General features: G+C 28.8%; 2 non-coding genes and 1 pseudogene across 2 annotated transcripts; all 3 read right to left on the bottom strand.

Annotated features, from left to right (window-relative positions):
- LOC145847652 (small subunit ribosomal RNA) lies at positions 1-1,360 on the bottom strand (annotated as a pseudogene; the record flags this gene model as incomplete).
- A 3,293-nt stretch (positions 1,361-4,653) lies between these two features.
- LOC145847659 (5S ribosomal RNA) lies at positions 4,654-4,772 on the bottom strand. The gene has a single exon (XR_014371441.1). It is a non-coding gene; the product is annotated as a 5S ribosomal RNA (ribosomal RNA).
- A 3,399-nt stretch (positions 4,773-8,171) lies between these two features.
- Positions 8,172-8,290, bottom strand: LOC145847658 (5S ribosomal RNA). The gene has a single exon (XR_014371440.1). It is a non-coding gene; the product is annotated as a 5S ribosomal RNA (ribosomal RNA).
- Between the last annotated feature and the right edge of the window lie 663 nt (positions 8,291-8,953).

Genomic DNA, 8,953 nt, shown 5'->3' with positions numbered 1-8,953 from the left:
CAGCTATTTAGCAAGTAAGAGTCTCGTTCGTTATCGGAATTAACCAGACAAATCGCTCCACCAACTAAGAACGGCCATGCACCACCACCCACAGAATCAAGAAAGAGCTCTCAATCTGTCAATCCTCGCTGTGTCCGGGCCGGGTGAGATTTCCCGTGTTGAGTCAAATTAAGCCGCAGGCTCCACTCCTGGTGGTGCCCTTCCGTCAATTCCTTTAAGTTTCAGCTTTGCAACCATACTTCCCCCGGAACCCAAAGACTTTGGTTTCCCGGAAGCTGCCGGACAGTTCTTAAGTTCGACACTGCCCAGTCGCTAGTCGGCATCGTTTAAGGTCAGAACTAGGACGGTATCTGATCGTCTTCGAACCTCTGACTTTCGCTCTTGATTAAAGAAAACATTCTTGGCAAATGCTTTCGCAGTCGTTCGTCTTGCGCCGATCCAAGAATTTCACCTCTAACGGCACAGTACGGATGCCCCCGTCCGTTCCTATTAATCATTACCTCGTGCTCCGAAAACCAACAAAATAGAACCGAGGTCCTATTCCATTATTCCATGCAACATTATACAAGCGTAAAGCCTGCTTTGAACACTCTAATTTTTTCAAGGTAAACTTGCCGGACCACCGCAACACTCAGTTAAGAGCACCGCGAAGGCACCGACCAACAAGAACAACGAGGGCCAGTGCTAGCCTTTCGACCGACCAACCTCGCCGTCCCTATATCCAACTACGAGCTTTTCAACCGCAACAACTTAAATATACACTTTTGGAGCTGGAATTACCGCGGCTGCTGGCACCAGACTTGCCCTCCAATGGATACTCGTTAAAAAGTTTAAAGTGTACTCATTCCAATTGCAGGACCTCGTACGAGGTCTGCATTGTTATTTTTCGTCACTACCTCCCCGAGCCGGGAATGGGTAATTTGCGCGCCTGCTGCCTTCCTTGGATGTGGTAGCCGTTTCTCAGGCTCCCTCTCCGGAATCGAACCCTGATTCTCCGTCACCCGTTACAACCTCGGTAGGCCGATACCGTACCGACGATAGTTGATAGGGCAGTTGCTTTAATGAGATGTCGCCAGCACTAGGCCGTGCGATCCGCAAGCTTATCCAGAGTCACCATTGTAACGACCCGAAAGCCGGTTAGTTTTGGTCTGATAAATGCGCGCCTCACGTCAGTTCGGGCGCTTTACGCATGTATTAGCTCTAGAATTGCCACAGTTATCCATGTAAAAGCGTACAATCAAATGAACCATAACTGATTTAATGAGCCATTCGCAGTTTCACTGTACGTGAGCTCGTACTTACACTTGCATGGCTTAATCTTTGAGACAAGCATATGACTACTGGCAGGATCAACCAGATAACTATCCGAGGGCGTTTAAACCCGTTGCTCGACTGAGCGTTTTTACTGTATAAATACAGACCTTTTCTATCACTCGGCTTAAAAGCCTTGCGAACGTTACTGAAAGTCGGCGCCGGCCTTTTGCTGTTTAAAGCGCCAGCCCGCGTCGACTGCAGCATGCAGCTATACAACTGACTGTTCTTTCTCCCGACCAACCGTTTGCCTTCTGCCGGTTAACTCGTCAGCAGCAACACGCCATCTGTCTGCTGCAGTTACCCGCCTCGAGCCGTGCCTGCGTCGGCTACTCGTCTCGACGACTTCGCAAAGCTATAAGCCTACCGCCGCTGGACGCTTGTAGTTTTTCATACGCTGCTCCGATGCGTTTACATAGCACGTTCGCCGCCGCTGCAATAGCCGCGCCTCGGGTGCTAAACAGTAATGCTTTAAGCCCGCTTTCTCGCCAAGTCGACCGAACGCACAAACACGTCTCTCTCACTAGTGTAAAGTAATGCATACGCGTATGATGCTCAAATGTTGTTGTTGAACTTTTTTGCCGATTTTTCCCGATTTTTTTTTAAATTTCTTTGTTTCTTTTCAATTTTTTTAATATTTTAAGCTTATTTATGCTACGTTTAAATGTTTTAATACTTTTTTTATACTTTATTTATTATGTTTAAAAGAAATAAATAAAAAATAATATATATAAACTACTTTTTATAATGTTTTAAATATGTTTGTTTATTATAAATAAGCTTTATTTGTATTATTTTTTATTTAAACTTACTTTTTAAATCTTTATATTTGTTTTATCGTTTTAAGCACATTGCGATAAATATAATAAACAAACAATTGAATAAAAATAATAATAAAAAAAAAAATAAAAATAAAAACATAAGCTTATTTTATATGTTTCATTTTATTTTTATTTAATAACCTTTTCAAACCTTAATACTCGTTTTATTTTTTTAAGCAGATCGCGATAAATATAATAAACAAACAATTAAATAAAAATAAATAAAAATAAAATAAAAAAATCAAACATAAGCTTATTTTATATGTTACATTTTATTTTATTTAAAACTTACAATTTAAACCTTTGTATTTGTTCTATTCTTTTAAGCACATCGCGATAAATATAATAAGCAAACAATTAAATAAAAATAATAATAATAAAAAAATCATAAACTTATTTTATATGTTTCATTTTATTTTTATTTAAACTTACTTTTTAAACCTTTATAGTTGTTTTATTTTTTAAGCACATGGCGATAAATATAATAAGCAAACAATTAAATAAAAATAATAACAAATAAATAAAACAATACAGCTAAACTATAAAAAGAAAACTAAATAACTGATAAATACTTGTAAAACATTATTTGAAAAATGTATTTTGAAACACAACACGATTGATTTATAAATAATAATATATTTTTAATTTGTGTAGTTTATTGAAAGTAGTCTCCTTATTTGCTTCTGGTTTTACTTGAGTTACACAACGTTAAATAAACATACTTAACTAAAAATACTGTCATTTTAATAAAACTAAGTACAAATACATTGAATTAACATAGAACTTTAAAAAGCCTTCGCTAGTATCTGTTGGTAACAGTAAATAACCTATTATGACTCACAATACAAGAGTGCGAAATTTATTTTTCATTTGATTTTTCAGGTATTTATTTATTTGTGGAAATAAACTTTTTTATTACATTAGAAAACTAATAGAATTTTTCCTATAACTATACCTATTATTATATTTAGTATGCTTAAAAGTAATAAAATGAAACGTCGCGATTATATAATAAACAAACAATCAAACAAACAAAGAAAAAAAAAAAAAAACTATTTTTTTAAACTTATAATTTTATAATTTCAACTATATGTCTTATTTTATTTTCATTTAAACTTACTTTAAACCTCTGTATTTGTTATATATATTTCAACACAATACGATTAAACTATAAGACAAACAACAAAATAAAATAATCACATTAATAAATACACTAAGCAAATAGCTAGAATAAATATAAATAGTTCAATATATACAATATATTTCTTCCATTTTTAAGTTACTTGTTAAACATATTTATTTAAACATGTTTCTTTAGAATATAAAACTAGCAGTTCTACAAATAAAGAAATTAAAAAGCCAATACACATAACACTAACTTTTCATAAATTAGATATGCAAATATGAACAAAATAATAACTAAATTGTTAAGCTTTTGTAAACTGTGAACTTATAAACTTATAATAACAATTGCATATTCACTATTCACAATAGCTTTTTATTTAGTACACAACTGGTCTGTAAATTGTGTAGTTTATTGAAAGTATAATCCCGTTTTGCTTCTGGTTTAAATAAAGTTATACAACACATACTAAAGTAAATTAAATAAAGTAATTCACTACTATCTATTATATAAAACCAATTTACAAAATACATTAAAATAAATAAAAATGAACTTTGAACTTATAATAATAACTGCATATTCACTATTCAGAATTGCTTTAAATTTAGTACACAACTGGTCTGTAAATTGTGTAGTTTATTGAAAGTATAATCCCGTTTTGCTTCTTGTTTAAATAAAGTTATATAACACATACTAAAGTAAATTAAATAAAGTAATTCACTACTATCTATTAAATAAAACCAATTTACAAAATACATTAAATTAAGTTAAAGTGAACTTTGAACTTATAATAATAACTGCATATTCACTATTCAGAATTGCTTTAAGTTTAGTACACAACTGGTCTGTAAATTGTGTTGGTTCTATTCAAGTACTCTCCTTGTTTGTTTTGTTTTAGTTGTATCACATTCAATACACATAATAAAGTAAACCAAATAAACTCTATTAATTTAAACTAAGTACAAATACATTAAGTTAATACAAAACTTTAAAAAGCTTTTGCTAGTATCTGTTGGTAACAGTAAATAACTTATTATGACTCACAATACAAAAGTGCAAAATTTATTTTCGTTTGATTTTTCAAGTGATTTGTTTGTGGACAAAAAAACTTTTAAGTTTTAGTATAAAAGACTAATTGTATTAATTTTAACTCAGAAAATTGTACTCTACAAGATGGTGCCATTATTTTTTCGATATCTCAAACTGGTCAAACCACTTTTTTTAGCGCTCTAATTGGTTTAAACAGCAAATAACGTTATCTGATTGGCTTACGTTTTTATTTGCTAATAACTAGAATTTACTTTTCTTTTAAGCGTTAAAGAAATGTAAATAAACGAGTAATATGTATAAATAGGTCAGAAAGAAAAATAGTACAAAAAGATGAATTCAAAAAGCAAAAGCCTACGGCACGTGGTATTCCCAAGCGGTCACCCATCTAAGTACTAACCACGCCCGACACTGCTTAACTTCCCAGATCGGACGAGATGGGGTGTGCTCAGTGTGGTATGGTCGTAGGCGTTTGAAAGCGTTTACAAGCCTTTATAAACCCTTCGGTTTGTTTAAAAAACCTATTTGCACTTGATTTACAATCAATTTGATATTTTAAAATTATTCCTTATAAAATTTTAACCTGAATTAACCTTTTTTTTTGTTTTTTTTTATCAACAGTTACTCCCAAACTGTACTAAAACTGTATTGTAACTGTACAAAAGTGTTTGTTTAAATAATTGTTATCTATAAATTACCTAAGACCAGGACAAGTAGAAGTAAAGTTTATTGAATTATTGAATTAAATAAATAAAATCGTAAAATAAAATAATACAATATGTTTACAATTTGTCATTGATCTATCCATTTATGTTATTGCATTACAAATACAAACATTGCATACATTCAAGAGTATTATTCATCAATCTTTTCAATATAATAAGTTTTAAATTTATATTTATTTTTAAATAATTCCTGACATTTTAGATTACCTGAGATTTTTTTTTAATTAAATTAATTTTAGTAATTATATACTTGACGTTCTATTTTGTTTAATTTGATAACTCAACCATGTTTATATTTTTTTATAGTTTAACAGAACTATTAAACTAAAAGACATTACATACAGCTTCTAAAAGTTTTAAACACCTTAAAAAAGTAATATATAAAATAATTGATAAGAATATTAAACTTATAAAAATTTAGTAAAAGGTTATATAAACGTTATTTAAATTAATATAAGATAGTTAACTTATTTTTTCATTTAATGTGATATAATATAAATATATTTTGAGAGACAATTAATTAACGTAAACAATGTCATAGTGGAAACTGCATGTCTGCTAAAAACGTAAAACGCAAAACTGCTTTAATAAATCACTAAATAACAAAAAAATTGCCTGTCTAGCAGGCGTTCAAATTCAAATGACAAAGAAATTTAACTCCGGCTCTCAAGTATATGTCTTGCGTGACGACTAGCGGGACTCGATCTCACAACCTTCCGCTTATGAGTTAGCTGTCAAGACCAAAGACCCAACGCCACGACAAAGATAAAGAAATATTTTGCTATATAAATAGGTTGATTTTTATAATTTTGTCAATTACAATTACATGTCAATTACAGTGTCAATTTGAATTTAAATTAAATTAATTTTAGTAATTAAATACTTGACGTTCTAGTTTGTTTAATTTGATAACTCAACTATGTTTATTTATTTTTTACTAATTTTAAAATTATTATTATACAATATATTTGTTATATTATATTTATTTTATTACTTAAACTTATTATATACATTTAATATATAATATTATTAAATAACTTTATTAACGAATTAAAAACAAAATATTATTATTATTATGTTATTAATTTAGTGTTTTATTTTAAAGATATATTAAAGAACTAAACAGATATTACCCCTAAAAAACTTTGTTAATAATATATAAAAAGTACTCAAAGTCAGATTCGGAAATATATATACTGTTTTTTTTCATCAATATTGCAGGTCTGCGTAGCCGGGGGCTGTAATCTAGCTGCCAGCAGGCCTGAAATGGTGGCCACTATTGTTCAATGTTCAACTTCAAATTCTTTGAGATTATACTGTACTATCTATCTATTTAACAAATCTATCTAACAAATGTTGTTCAATCTAGGTTGTGGGTACTTGGGTCGAGTAATGCCTTTGACTTACAATCTGTTGTGGATTGTCAATATTTCTCTATCTATCAATAAACAAATCTATCTAATAAATGTTGTTCAATCTAGGTTGTGGGTACTTTGGTCGAGTAATGCCTTTGACTTACAATCTGTTGTTGATTGTCAACATTCCTCTATCTATCAATAATGATTATATTCAATATTAAATGTTGATTAATTCAGTTGTAAGAAAACCAGTGCGCTGGTTAGGTTGGGTAAGGCCTTCGACTTACAATCTTTGGGATTATCAACGTTCATCACAAGTACAGTAACGATCTCATTGAATTTCCAGTTGGAACATTGGATTGTAGTGGTGGCCTACTCTTTTTTGCCTAGTTTGACAAACTATTGTATATATATTGTATAACTTTATTTGTATTATTTTTTTTTTAAATTACTACTTATTATTAAAGAATTAAATTTTCTCCATTGTTTTCTCCATCGCGAACATTAAAAAAAAAAACTATGTATTTGAACTGTTTTTTATATGTTTTGTTTTATTTTTATTCAAACTTACTTTAAACCTCTGTATTTTTTATACAATACGATTAAACTATATAACAGAAAAATAATTAAATAATCAAACTATTGAATAAGCAGTTAAATAGTGTGTTTTTTTATGCTTCTTTCATTTTAACTTACTTGTTAACCATATTTCTTTTATTAAAGTATAAAACTAACAGTTACTAAAATAAAATAATCATAAAGTCAATACACAAAACACTAACTTTTTATAATTTAAATATGCAAACATGAATATAGTTATGAAGTAAAGTTATTCAAAGCTTATAATTATGAAACTTTTGTATAATATTTTTGTTTTTTTTTTTGTAATAACTACAAAATTGGTATTTTAGTTTATTGTTAGTAACTAAATATTTATATTTATTATACTTAAAAAAAAACTTCTATACTAACTCTAATTTCAAAGCATATTAAAACATACAAATTTTACCAACTAAATATTTATTTTTATTTTTATTATTATAACTTTCAAACATAAGCTTGTATACCTTATATACCTATATACCTCATATAGGAGGCTTGACATAACATAACATTATTTAATTCTTTTTGTTTGAAATAAACTCATTTAGTTATTAGTAAATTACAACATAAATGTTTATAACAATAAAACTAAGATTTAGCTTTTGAGTTAGTAAACTTTGATAGTTTTCTTTTAATAGTTTAATAGTCCTTATTTAAGTTCAAACAAAATTGCTATATATTTAATACACATACAAAAGTAAACTAAGTAAACGTAATTCAATAGTTTCTATTAAGTAAAATTTATTACAAATACATTAAGTTAATACAAAACTTTAAGAAGCTTTTGCTAGTATCTGTTGGTAACAGTAAATAACTTATTATGACTCACAATACAAAAGTGCAAAATTTATTTTCGTTTGATTTTTCAAGTGATTTGTTTGTGGACAAAAAAACTTTTAAGTTTTAGTATAAAAGACTAATTGTATTAATTTTAACTCAGAAAATTGTACTCTACAAGATGGTGCAATTATTTTTTCGATATCTCAAACTGGTCAAACCACTTTTTTAGCGCTCTAATTGGTTTAAACAGCAAATAACGTTATCTGATTGGCTTACGTTTTTATTTGCTAATAACTAGAAGTTACTTTTCTTTTAAGCGTTAAAAAAATGTAAATAAACGAGTAATAAGTATAAATAGGTCAGAAAGAAAAATAGTACAAAAAAGATGAATTCAAAAAGCAAAAGCCTACGGCACGTGGTATTCCCAAGCGGTCACCCATCTAAGTACTAACCACGCCCGACACTGCTTAACTTCCCAGATCGGACGAGATGGGGTGTGCTCAGTGTGGTATGGTCGTAGGCGTCTGAAACCGTTTACAAGCCTTTATAAACCCTTCGGTTTGTTTAAAAAACCTATTTGCACTTGATTTACATCGATTTGATATTTTAAAATTAATCCTTATAAAATTTTAACTTGATGTAAGTATTTTTTTTTATTAATACCTTTTTTTTTTGGTGTTTTAATTACAATTACTCCCTGTAACTTTATTTAAGACTTTGTTTAAAAAGATTGTTAACTATATTCTATATTAAATACTATGATAATTAGAAGTAAAGTTTATTAAGTAAACTAGATTAGATTAAACTAAATAAAAAATATTGTTAAAATAAACATGTTGTGTTTAGTTTGTTTTACTATTTCTCATTGTTCTATTTATAGATGGTATTGTTTTACTTCAAGAATATTTATAGTTAGTTTCTAAGGAATATCTCATACTACATCAGATTTTACGATTAACTTAATTTTAGGTAATAAAATATTTGACGTTTAATTTAATAACTCAACTATGTTTATGTTATAAAATGATAGTATATAATACACATACATTATAATGTAATAATATAACTAGTTGTATAGTATAACTAGTTGTTTACTTTAAAATGAATAATTAAGTGGAAGAATTAAAAGAACTCACATTTTTGAAGAGAGCGTGGAAAACCAGAATAGTCTTTTAAAACATTTAT

The sequence above is a fragment of the Thalia democratica genome, unplaced genomic scaffold (assembly GCF_965202585.1).
Source record: "Thalia democratica unplaced genomic scaffold, ktThaDemo2.hap1.1 HAP1_SCAFFOLD_1022, whole genome shotgun sequence".
Taxonomy (NCBI): domain Eukaryota; kingdom Metazoa; phylum Chordata; class Thaliacea; order Salpida; family Salpidae; genus Thalia; species Thalia democratica.
The sequence above is the reverse complement of the archived record's forward strand: the minus strand, read 5'-3'. Positions and strand labels throughout refer to the sequence as shown.